General features: G+C 45.3%; 1 pseudogene; it reads left to right on the top strand.

The window, feature by feature from the left end:
• The first annotated feature begins 470 nt into the window (after positions 1-470).
• On the top strand, positions 471-9,474 carry LOC144374330 (dynein regulatory complex subunit 4-like; annotated as a pseudogene).
• The last annotated feature ends 3,794 nt before the right edge of the window (positions 9,475-13,268 follow it).

Here is a 13,268-nt window from a genome sequence, read left to right as displayed (position 1 = left end):
ATGGGCTGTTCCTGGGATCGAGGACTGGATGCCCTCGTAGGGTTCTGGGGAAAGCCCGGGGTGCAGGGGTCTGCGCCCTCGGAGCTGAGAGGCTTGGGTTCTTCAGGATGCCATGCTCCCTGGTGGGCTTAGAATTGCCGAGACCTCAGGCGCGGGGCGCGGGGTGTCCAGAAGACAGAACCTGGGTGTCTCCGATCCTCGGAACCCGTGGTTTCACTTCTTAGGAGTTCTGGGGCACGCAGAGGCCCCATGGAGGAGAGTCGGGGACAGGGGTATCTTAGGACTGTCCCCCACCTGGAGGCTCCTCTCCTCCAGCACGCCCTGATAGAAGGCTGGTGCCCAGGAGTGCCAGGGCATCAGCTGGGGGTTCAGAATCTGTTCCCTTGGAGAGCCTGGTCGGAGCCAGACCCTAGTAGGAGAAGCCATGCGGGACCTCGCTGCTTCATCTGGGCTCTCTCCCTTCTTTTCTCATGGAACAAGACCCGCCCCTTTGTAATTTAGGAGTCGTCAGTAACCGAGTTTTTGGCAGCAGCGTGGTATCAGCTGGTGGGGAGGATGCCTCACCTTGGAAGAGCTCCAGGAGCCCCACTAAGCCCCTTCAGCTGACTGTGAACATCCCAAATGCTAACTGGTGCTGAATCTGCCTCCAAGGCTTATGACCTTCCAGGGAGGTGCCATTCCTAGAGTAGAGAGGAGTACCTTAGGAGTTAAGGTTTCTGCGTGCATCATTTGAAAACCAACTGGGAAGGGGGACCAAAGTACTTATCATGAGGTTGTGGGAATATTTTTTTTTTAAAGAGACAAGGTCTTGCTATGTTGAGTGTTCTGCCTGCCTTGCCTCCCAAGTTGCTGGGACAACAGGCACCTGCACCACTTCATCTGGCTCTTTTTTCCAACTGTTTTTCTAAGATTTTTATGTAAAACTGGTTATCATAACGTGAAAGCATAAACAGGAGAGCGTTGGCAGAAGGATAGGGCTTCGAAAATTGTATCTGTTTGAATGGCATGCATGAAATGAATGGGGTAGAAGCTACCTCTCTCAGCCTTGTAAAAGCTATTAAAATGAAACATGACCCCATGACCAGTCCTTCTGCTGACCCCATTTACAGATCATCCATAGTGGATACCTTTTGATCAATAGTTCTTGGTTAGTGTTCCTTGAAGGAGTTTTATATTTTGAAGAAAAGAATCCTTATATTTTCAGGATTAGTTATTGCTATGTAGTCATTTCTCCCTACATTTATTTAACAGTTTCTTTAAGGGGTGGTTACCAAGCATTTAGGCAACATGATAACTTTTGGCAGAGTGGTATTGTGGGCTTCCTTTCTGACTCAAGTAAATTTTCCATTCTCATCAGTGAAATATGCCATATACCATGGAGTGAATGGATTTGGAACAGATTCCTCCATTCCTTTTATAAAGAGAAAATGTATTTTTCTGGAAAGGGAGATGTCTCCTTTGTGCTTATACAAATGTGTTGACAGGGTTGTGTGTGGTTAATGGTGGGAAAACCCAGTGCAGAGTGATGTGTTCCAGTTGAGTGCTCTTGTGGCGGGGGAGAGGGGGGTTAGAGTGAGCCTTAGGGGTAGAAGTTCCAAACAGATATTCACTTCCTCCTAAAATGCCCCATGGGAGCAGATCAGAGCCAGCAAAAAAGGGAAAGCCATTAGAGTGTCCTTTACTTACCCAATTGTCTCTTCAACCAAAGGCACCCAAAAAGAAATGGAGGAAAGGCAAAGCCAAAGGCACTCCAATTGTCGATGGGCTGGCTCCGGAGGACATGACCAAGGAGCAGGTGAGCAGGCCTGGGCTGTCCAGTCCTGGCTAGGGTGGATACCGCTCCAGGTACCTTGGTGTGCGTTTCATCACTACCCAATTCAATCTTCTCCCCTCAATCTGGATCTTCCATTTCTGTCCATAATTCCCATCAACTCTGCAGTTGCAGGTGCATTACATATTTTAAAACAGTAAAATATAGCCACATTAAGGAACTTTCTAATAGAGTGGTTGGAATTTGGAAGAAAATATTTTTCTGAAATAATAACTTTTAACTCTGTTACCTATCAGTCTTGCACTCTTATGCATCTGATGTTCATAGAGCTATTAGTATGCACGTGTATGCCATTCTCCTTTATTTACCATTAAGCATCATAGCAGAAAGAAAATTTTTGAAAGGAACATGATTTACCTAAAATCACATTTTCTCAATCTTATTAATTATTCGTCTTTTTTTTAGAGAGAGAGATAGAGAGAGAGAGAGAGAGAGAGAGAATTTTTTAATATTTATTTTTTAGTTTTCAGCAGATACAACATCTTTATTTTATTTGTATGTGATGCTGAGGATCGAACCTAGCGCCCCACACATGCCAGGTGAGCACAATACTGCCGGGGTCCTGCCCCAGCGGGGTCCAGGGAGTACTGAAGGATGAGTGGAGTCGGCGAAAAGATGAGACAGGAGTCGTTCCGTTTGAGCAATCTTCAGAGAGAGAGCTAAAGCAGCTTTCTTTGGGTCCCCCTTTTATTACAATTTTTCTCATCATTATAGATTCACAATACGTCATTAATTATATCATTTAAAACTTTGCCAAGACATGACATTTCCTTAACCATGATTGAGGGCACACCAATCTACATCCTTCCAGGATATGACCCCCAGCCATACAATCATCAAAAGTACAGAATCATCAATAAAACATGTCACCAATTTACACCTTCAGATTTTCCCAAGAATTACTGTTTTTCCCAAGATATGTTATTTTCTTATTAACTAATGCCAAACTACGTAATCAGACTCTAAGTCTCCTAACCAATCATTAACCTAAAGTACACTTGTACTTTATTTTTAATCTAAAATTCCCATCTAAAAAAGTCCCTTTAAATCTTATATTTAAAATATCCTAAAGTTTATGAATCATCCTTAAAACATATTAGAAACCTATACAACTAAAGACTTAAGAATTTCTAAACTTAAGAATCTAAATAAAATAATATTTCTAACATTCTAAAACTGTGTTTTATAAAGCTATTTTAATTAATTCCTAAATTTATTCTCATAAAACTGGTTGAGCTGCTGTCTCAAAGAGTTTCTTTGTTTCTCAGTCAAGGTACACTAGTTCTCAAAGAGTTTGTTTCTCAGTCAAGGTGCACTAGTTCTCATGACCTTTCAGAGGATGATTGTTGTCCGTTATTAGGTTTGTCCACAATGTACTAAGATAGAAGAATAGCCTTTTACTTTGTCCTAGATATGCTGAGGGGTATTAGAACAGCCTCCAAGGCATGAACTACCTGTTTTGTTCTAGCCATCTGAAATTTAATTTGTTTGGCATTTAACATACTCATGCCTCCTGTGAGAAACATAAGCATGAAAATGCAAAGTCCCAATTACATAAAAAAGGGTCTCATGGTTTTGGTTACCCACCAACCAGTGTGGCTTTCCCAGCATTCATCCTCACTGTGACCCTGTCAAGACAGTGGGAGAGTGGCTTTGCCAACACTTTTTCTCACTGTGACCCTGTCAAGACAGTGAGTGGGGGATCGCCTTCACCACACTACTGCTTGAGCTACATCCCCAGCCCCTTATTTGTCATTTTTGACAAACATTCGAATAAGGAGTAACAGTGTCAGGGCTTACTTTTTGTTACTGCCTGTGCTTAGTTTGGAGAGGTAGTGAAGTCTTTATAGTTTCTTTGTGGTAATTATTATTTTTTCTTTTATTGGTACATTATAGTTGTATATAAGAGTTGAGTTCATTTTGAGTTAATCAGACATCTAGTAATCATTTTAAGCTACTTGTTTATTTTGATGTAAAGGGCTAGTGAACTTAATTATGTGATGACAATTTCATTTAAAAGGCTCCTGACAACTATAGAATGTGGCAATCATGGTGGACCTGTGGCCTCTGTGTTGATGGATGATGGCCCTGTGAGCATATGACAGGGGACCTGTGTGATAGTATTAATAAACCTTACTTTCTTTTTTAATATTTATTTTTTAGTTTTTTTGGTGGACACAACATCTTTGTATATGGTGCTGAGGATTGAACCCGGGCTGCACGCATGCCAGGCGAGCACGCTACCGCTTGAGCCACATACCCAGCTCCTTACTTTCTTTTGATAGTTTTAAGATTGAAAAATAAAGAGTCATGTGAGCTGAAGTGGTGATATGTGCTGTATTTTAAGTGCAAGGAAACCATTGGCAGTTTAAGCAGAGGTGTGGTGGGATCAACTTGTGTTTTAGAAGGATCAGTGGGGTGATGGGTGGAGAGTGGATTGAATGTTGTATTGCCCCAATGTATAAGTTGTTTCTTGTACCTGTGTATGCCCCTCCCTGTAGAAGTGGAATTTTGATGTAGCACTGGTCCTAACTGGATTGTCTGCAGAGAGCGGGCTGGCCATGTATACTGAACACTTGAGCACAGAAGCCTGCAGGGTCAAGCAGGAGAGTAGAGACTGGGGGGGTGATCTGGAGAATTGTGCCCTCCCCTGGCAGAGAGCATCTGCAGTCACTTCACTGGGTGGTTTCCTTGAGGCATTAGACTTCATTGCTGTTTGTTTTCTGATTTTTCAAGAGAAGCTTGAAATTGGGTATTTACAAGAAATCTAAATATTGAGTGATGGCAAAATCTAGCACCACGTGAGCCCAACAGAGCAGATTGGTTTCGGCTGTTTGAGTGACACTAATGGACTGTGATGGAAGACATTTGGTATTTTGCTGAGTCAGAATCTGTGGGGTCCCAGACTCCTGCCCAGTGTCTTCACCTCAGAGGCCCCTGGTTGGCTCTCTTGAAGTAAGAAGTGTGCTTTCCCTGTGTTTTGGGAGAGAAAAAAAAATGTACAATAAGTAGCCTGGGGTTGTGCTCAAAGATAACCAGTTCTCAAGAGAAATGAGATCCCAAGAAACCTGTAAGCCTGACCAGCTTTTCTCCTTAACCTATTTGCTGATTTGTGATTGGCTCTGGGCCAAAACCTGTTGAGTGTTAGAAATCTACTGGTTTTGTGTATTTCTGCTTAACACTGTGTCTTTAACGGTGAAGTTTTTTCATTTTCTAGACATGTTTACATGCTGCTATATTATTTTCATATGTATTTTGTGTAAAATTGTCCTATCTCATTTTCTTTTTAATATTTTTGTAGTTCTAATAATGGCAAGGCTAATATCTTTGAGCAAAAAGCTTTTATGTTTCTTTTAAGAAATTTCTTTAGTATAAATTCCCAGGAACTGCTGTAAAAATAGAATTATTGTGTGAATACTGACCAAATTTGAGAAACTTTTGCCATGTACTGGATGTACCCTGTCCTGATAGCCCCTAACATCATGGTTTAACTTTTACTGTTAGTGCTTATTATTTTGGTAAGTGGCCCCTCCCTCTTTCTTTCTTGCCCTTCTTCATCCACCTGCCTCTGCTGTGGGTGTGTGCCTGGTCAGGTGGAAGAGCATGTCAACCGTATCCGTGAGGAGCAGGACCATGAGCGGGAAGAGCGCAACTACTTCCAGCTGGAGCGCGATAAGATCCACACATTCTGGGAGATCACATGGAGGCAACTGGAGGAGAAGAAGGCTGAGCTTCGAAACAAAGACTGGGAGATGGAGGAAGCTGAGGAGAGGCACCAGGTGGATATCAAAGTGAGTAAGGCTGGCCTGCCTGTGCCCATTGGGCTCACCTGCAGCAACAGAGCAGCTGAACTAGGTGGTAGGGTGGGGACGTTTTCCCCTTGGCTTTGGGATCTAACTTTTTTATACTGGAAACCTGAAGGTGTCTTTTTCCTAAAAGAGCTTCACTTGAAGAGAAAGAAGCTTCATCCCTCCAGTGGCAGGAGAGGCTCTGCAGAGCCTGTATTTGAATCCCAGCCTCCATAGTGTGGAAGGAGCACAAGCTCTGGGGAAGGTTGACCTCCTTGCAGTTGGTGTTCCCTCTCGGCCCCATGTAAGCTGGCAGGTGTCTCACCACTGGCTGAGGTGGTGTCCTGTTCTGTGCCTCAGAGCACGAGTGAGCAGATGGCCTCCCCCATCCCATAGGTGTACAAGCAGAAGGTGAAGCACCCGCTGTAGGAGCACCAGAACAACCTGACAGAGATGAAAGCTGAGGGCACTGTGGTCATGAAGCTGGCTCAGAAGGGGCACGGCTCGCAAGAGGTTGCTCTGCGCAAGGACATGAGAACATTGAAGGTGGAGTTGAAGGAGCAGGAACTGGCCAATGAGGTGGTGTGAAGAACCTGAGGCTGGTAGGTATGAGGAGCGGGCACCAGAGTTAAAAAGAATGCAGCCCAACAAACCATATTTCAGGGCTGAGTGCAGATTTCTGTCTTAAGCCCAGTCTACAGGTTGTCTTCTCCAAAGGAAAATCCAGCTCAGGATCTAATCCTAGTACTGCTAATCTCTGACACAAAGGGAACAGTATTGGCTGCTTTAGAGAACCAACCCTTATATGCCTGTGATCCAGTGACTGGGGAGACTGAGGTAGGAGGATCTCAAGTTCAAGGCCAATCTGGGCAACTTAGTGAGACCCTCAAAATAAAAGTAAATAAATAAAAAAAGGACTGGGGATGTACATTAATGGTAGAGCATTCCTGGTTGCAATCTCCAGTCTGCAAAAAAAAAAAAAAAACAGAAAAGAAAAAGAAAAATCAACATGCAAGATATCCTGGGCAGCAGTTCTTCAGTAACTGCTGGCCTTTGACTCTTGGGGTTTCCAGGTAGAGACTGAAATTCATTTGCTGAGTGTCCATTAGATGTCAGGCCCTGATCACGATCTCTGTCAGAATGCCTTCCCAAGTGGGGCTAAATGTTCAGGAAAGAGAGAGTCAACACATAGGAGAGAAGACAAAATAAATGTGCGAAGTGCATACAGCAAAGCTGTTAGGGGTGAACATTATAGGAAGAGCAAAGTGGGGTGAGTGTAGGGAGCTAGAGTTGCAGGGAGGCTGCAGTTTTTATAAGAGTTCTAGCATTACCTCATTGAGAAGGTAACATTTGGGTAAAGGCTGGAAGGAGATAGATGTCTGGGCTGGGGGAATTCCATCCTAGAGAAGGGATGGGCCAGAGGGAAGACCCAGAGACTAGAGGAGCAAGGAATAGAAAGGCTGGAGGGATGATCAGGGCTTGTTAGCCTGGAAAGCCCTGGTGAGGATGAGGGCTTTGGTACAGGTCAGTAGGGAGCCCTCTGAGAATTGAGGAGAGGAAGGATGTGTCTGACTTTAGTTTTCAGAGGTTCTTCTGTGTGCTGGGTAGAGGGGCCTTCTTAACACATCTGCCTCATGCTGGGAGCAGCCCAGCTTCCACTGTAGGATGTAACTCAGTGGCATTGCAGGCTGCAGCAAAGCACGGGGAGCTGAGGGCCTCCAGAATTGCATGGTCTTTCCTGAGAACCACAGAGTGGCTGGTTTCAGATCAAGTCAGTGTGCTTAACCTGAAGTGTGGGTATGTGTTACATGTTCAGAATGCTCCTTCATGTAAAAATACTGCCTTAAAAATAATTTAAGTTTGTAATTAAAAATTGTACTATATAATAAATTGTTTTTAAAGAATATTTATTTATGGGCTGGGGATGTGGCTAAAGCAGTAGCGCACTTACCTGGCATGAGTGCGGCCCGGGTTCAATCCTCAGCACCATATACCAACAAAGATGTTGTATCCGCCAAAAAATAAAAAAAAGTAAATTTTAAAAATTCTCTCTCTCTCTCTCTCTCTCTCTCTCTCTCTCTCTCTCTCTCTCTCTCCTCTCTCTCTCTCTCTCTCTCTTTAAAAAAAGATGCTTTAAAATATTTATTTATTTATTTCAATATACTAGTAATTGAATCCAGGGATGCTGTACCATTGAACTACATCCCAGACCTTTTTAGATTTTTTTTTCTTTCAAGACAGGGTCTCACTAAGTTGCTCAGGATAGCCTTGAACTTGTGATTGTCCTACCTTAATCTCCTGAGTCACTGGGATTATAGGTGTGTGCCTCTGTGCCTGGCATAATAATTGTTTATGAAAATAATTTTTGAATGTTGCTCTGAGCAACAGTGAGGTGGGTTTGCAGGAGCTATTTGAGGCTCCTGGGAAGAGCTGTAGCTCTGTGTAGAAGTGGCTGTTCTCCAGCCTATGGGAAGGCACCAGGAGGAAACCAAGCTGTCCAGTACTCAGATCTGTTATATCTTCCAGACTCAGAGGTGATCTTGCTCAGGGAGATGACTTATGAAATATGGAGATTACCAAAACCATGTTATTCTGGGCAGATTCCATGAACGTAGAGGGGAGGGGAACCCAGCAACCAGTAGCATGAGCAGCATGGGGTTTACTGAGCTGAACTTTTCTTAGGGGGGAGGAACAGGGTTGGCCTGAAGGGTATGCACCCCTCTCTGCTTCACTGTCTAGTAACTTGCTATTCTGCACCTGCCAGAAACATGCTGAGGAGATCACCAAGATGCGGAATGACTTTGAGAGGCAAGTTCGAGGTCAGTTCCTAATATGCACATTGGTAAGATGGTGTCAGAGACCTACCTTCATCAGAAAGTAATTTGCCTCCAGAGCTTGTTAATTCAGAGCATGATAAGCAGATTAAAATAGCCCTCCCCCACACACACAGGGAGAGAATGGACCCACTCAGAATCCCAGAACAACTATTTCTGTGTGTTTGGGAGGATGTGGATACCTCACACTTCCCCACTCCTGTCTAAAATCAGTAGTTAACAGCAGGCATGAGTTATTCAGTCTTGTGGGCAGCATTTTTCAAATAGTCTTCTGACCTAGAAGCCTCAGATTTCAGAAGTCCATGAGGTTTACTGAGTAAGCCCTGTAGTCTGTGGCAAGGTGTTGAATGCCCATTGGGGTCAGCTAACAGTGTTGGGAGCCCCAGTGCAGGCATTGATATGCCTGTCACTGGAAAAGGAGGGCCAACAGTGGCCCTTGCACTGAGTGTGTCCCCTTGAGCGTTAGCAGGAAAAGCTCACCTAAGCCTTTCCTGTTCTTTGGCAGAGCTTGTTTACACAACCTTTGTTCTGACCATCATGGCAGTTCTGGGGCCCTATTATCAGGTTTCATCTATTCTTGTAGCCACACGGCATTTGTTTTTCCTTTGTTAAGCTGCTGGATGTGCTGCTTCCTTTCAGAAATTGAGGCCAAGTATGATAAAAAGATGAAGGTGCTAAGGGATGAGCTTGACCTGGGGAGAAAGACTGAGATCCACAAGGTGGAGGAGAGGTAGAACGGCCAGATCAACACACTGATGTGGCATCATGAGGAGGCCTTCACTGACATCAAGAACTACTACAACGATATCACGTTCAACAACCTGGCCCTCATCAACTCCCTCAAGTTGCTCACCTGGGTTGGACTCTTTGCCTGTCCTTGTTGTGGGCTGCAGACTCCAGCTCTCACAGTCCCCTGGACCCAACACTGCTTTCTGTAAATGCACTGGACAGAGCCCCTCTGCTACCCTCAATTGAAATATGTAAGTAATGTAACTTATCTCCACCCATAATTGAGAATAAGCAGGCAAGGTGTAGTGGTGCATGTCTATAATCCTAGCTACTTGCGAGACTAAGGCAGGAAGATCACAAGTTTGAGGCCAGCCTGGACAATTTAGCAAGATCCTATATCAAAATAAAAAATAAAAAGAGCTGGGGATGTAGTACAGTGGTGGAGCACCCCTGGGTTCAATCACCAGCACCACAAATAAACAAACAAAATTCCAGTTTCCCTAACTTCTGTGAAGCAGTAACAGGGTATCCTGACACATCAACACCCAGGCACCATGCCATGGCTGCAGTGTGGCCAGAGTGGGCAGTTGTCATGGTCCCTCAGATGCTGGCAGTGGCAGGGTTTCCATGGTGAAGAGCAGCCCCGGTAGAGTCCTGAACAAAGTGCAGGCTCTCATTTTGTATGGAAGCTGCATTCCTAGAAAATTCAGAATAAGTTTAGACTTTGCAAAATACAGTTTATACACAAAGCAAGCCTAAGTCCCCAGCGTATGTGATACTGGAAGGACATGTGTGGTCAGGAGAGCACCCAGTCTCTGCTCCACAGGCTGAGCCCCTCCTGCACCTGCACCTGAGCCCATAGGAGCAGATGGAGGAAGAAGGAAGAACACCTGGAGAGGGAAATGGCAGAGGTGTCTATGCAGAACAGGTGTCTGGCAGACCCTCTGCAAAAGGCACGGGAGGAGATGAATGAGATGCAGAGGAAGCTTGGGAAGTGTGAGAGGGACAAGCAGATCCTGGTGGTGAGTTCCCTGCTGAGTTCCTCTTTGGCACATGCATTCCTGGCCTCAGGAAAGTGGGCACATCTGGGGGCATCTCCTGAAGGCGGGAAGGGAAAGGGAGGCTGGACTCTTTACTTCCATTGAGGGTGCTAAGAGAGATGAGGCCCTAGTCTTCCACTATCCTACCAGCAAGCCTAGGTGGGGCCCGGCTGTTGGAAGTTTTCCAGCCAATTGTTCCTGGAGATTATTTCTGGCCTTGCTGTATTCCAGAAGCTTGTGGTACATGGATACTTGTGAATCTGAATGCTTTCTGTCCCTACTCCCTGTATTCTCTCTAGAGCACAACAGCATGTTTGAAGGTTACTGAGAAAGAGCTGAAAGACCTGCAGTGGGAGCATGAGGTGCTGGAGCAGCGGTTCATCAAGGTTGGTGAGGCTTGAGGCCCTGGCTGTCTCTGGGACTGGGAGCTGGAGATTCTCTTGCCTACTTCTCAGTCCACTCAGCTTTTATGAGTCAAAAGACTATGGTGGTGTTGGTGTGTGACACTTGTCTGCAACTCTGGAGGCGGCTGAAACAGGTTCAGGTTAGCCTGGACAACTTAGTGAGACTGTGTAAGAATAAAAATAAGAAGGTCTGGGGATGTAGATCAATCATCTCCAGCACCACAGAATACAAAAAGAAAAACAAAAAGCCATCCTGGCATTGTACAAGGCCTGGGGCCTCAAGGGGAGTGCCTCCCTGTCCCTTCAGAAGCTGACTTTGCAGTACATGGAGGAGACCTGGCCCAGGCAGCAACTATTTCCTACTGCATGAGTGTGTTTCTGAGCATTAGCCTGTTACATGCTCGTTGTTCAGAAATACTGGGATCCTGAGGGTAAGTGAACCAGCTGCTCAGTGCTGTCCCCATAAGAGCGGATGGTTTTGTGAGCCACTTTCCAGGCTTCTTCCTGCATCTGTTAGCATAGATGTGGCTCTGTGGTTTACAAAGTGGGAGCATGTCAACAGCAACCTGCATTTTAATCTCACGGTTTGTCCAGGCTGCACACACACAGCAGCCTCATTCTTTGTGATAGCTGCATCTGCTAGTTTATAGTTCCCCTTGAGGAGCTGTTCTTTGTTTCCAGTCTTTTGTTCTTACTACATTGTTGTTGCAATTACCCTTTCCATTTCATTCTGCTCTGTGTGATCAGTCCTTGCAGTGGAGTGCTGGGTCAGAGGGGTCTGTGCTAGAATGCTGATGAGTCACTAAGAGGGCTGCTCTGGGTGATGCTCCTGACAGCACTGCCTGAGGGCCAATTCCTGCCTACTCTAGAGCTGATGAACTTCCTCCTTTGCTGATAGGATTTGGCAGACACTTCTCATGGATAGTGCAGGTATGATGTCTCTTGCAATGTTACTTCCTGCCTCTGTGATTTGAACGTCTGGCCAAGGATCACCCTGCATCACAGGACCCTTATGCTGAGTCTGTGGCTCACGTGGCTGAGCATTTCATCATAAGCCATAGTCACTAGAGAGTTCACAGATGCAGACCAATAATGAATTGGCCCCATCTCCCCATAGCAGACCTCTCAGGAGCCTCGCATCTGTGTCAGATCTTAGTTCACCTTCATAGGTGCTGAGGGTTTCACAGGGTGTGGATCACTGGGCTCTGCCACTGGCAGCCAATGACCTGCACAGACAGTCCCTTGACCCCTAGGTTTGTCTGAGTACTGCTATTTCCTTCTTCCTTCCTGTGAATTTGGTGGCCAGCATTAATGGGAGGTACAGAGCAGAAACATGTCTGGGTTGCATCCTATTCTCTGCTGCATCTTGCACATGAATATGGCTCATGATGTGTGCCAGTCAGTGTCTCAGAGAAGCAGGAATTCAGATTTGTTGGCAAAATCTAGAGGCTAATGATCCACAGGTTTCTGACAGGGAATTGAATATAGGCAGATCCATGGGACTCGGCACAGTAGTTGGGGAGGATATGGTATTCTCTGCTTAGAAGGCTGTAGGGTATGCTGCTATGTGGAAAGTTGCAATGATGTAGCATGATCCTCCTTTACTAACAGTGATGAGAACATTCTGGAAGGAGTCATACCAAATGATCACACTTGTGGCCTCTGGGAATTGGGGTTAAACAAGTGTTTACTGGGGCTGGGGTTGTGGCTTAGCGGTAGAACGCTCACCTAGCATGTGCGAGGCCCTGGGTTTGATCCTCAGCACCACATAATAATAAATAAATAAAATGAAGGTCCATTAATAACTAAAAAATACCCAAAAAAAGTGCTGGTGATGTGGCTCAGTGTTTAAGTAACCTTAGGTTCAATTCCTGGTACCAAAGAAAAAAAAAGAAATAGAAGGGGAGAAGAGACATTTTTACTTATTGGTTGACAGACTGCTGCTGCAAGGCTTGCTTTAGACCTGTCTTGTAGGACATATTAATGGCAAGGAATCAATATGTCAATATGTAGGAAACTCCAAGGGCTGTCCTGCAAATATTGCCTACTTACAGATGGACAGGCTCTCACATGGGGGCAATCAGGGGTACATCTCCTCTGAGCCCACAGCCCTAACTCAGGCAAAGCTGGGCCTGACCCACCTATGGAGCAGATTTTAGAGTGGGGCTATTCCTGCTGTTAGCACACCCCATTACTTCTGCTGCTTCTGCCTCCTCCTCCTTCCTCTTCCCTCTCTTCCCCCTCCTTCCCCTTTTTGACTCCTTTTTTTGCAGTCCTAGGGATTAAACTCAGGGTGCTCTACCACTGAGGCACATCCCTAACACTTTTTATTTTTATATTTTGAGACAGAGTCCTGTTAAGCTGCTGAGGCTGGCCTCAAATTTGTGAACCTCCTGCCTCAGCCTCTGGTTACAGGTGTGCACCACTGTGCCCAGCCCCATTGCTTCTTGAGGGGGTTCATGCTGCTATTTCTCTCTTGCATTCCTCTGTGTAGATAGTTGCATACCTTTAACTCTGCACAGAAGATGGGGTTTTAGGCAGTGGATGGCACATAGACCATGTATTCTAGGTGTGGTCACCAGTGTAAGTGAACTTTTGTAGTAACAGTGTGCTCCACAAAGGGGCAGGGTAGGAGGTGGCTT

The sequence above is a fragment of the Ictidomys tridecemlineatus genome, unplaced genomic scaffold (genome assembly GCF_052094955.1).
Source record: "Ictidomys tridecemlineatus isolate mIctTri1 unplaced genomic scaffold, mIctTri1.hap1 Scaffold_64, whole genome shotgun sequence".
Classification (NCBI taxonomy): Eukaryota; Metazoa; Chordata; class Mammalia; order Rodentia; family Sciuridae; genus Ictidomys; species Ictidomys tridecemlineatus.
The sequence above is the reverse complement of the archived record's forward strand: the minus strand, read 5'-3'. Positions and strand labels throughout refer to the sequence as shown.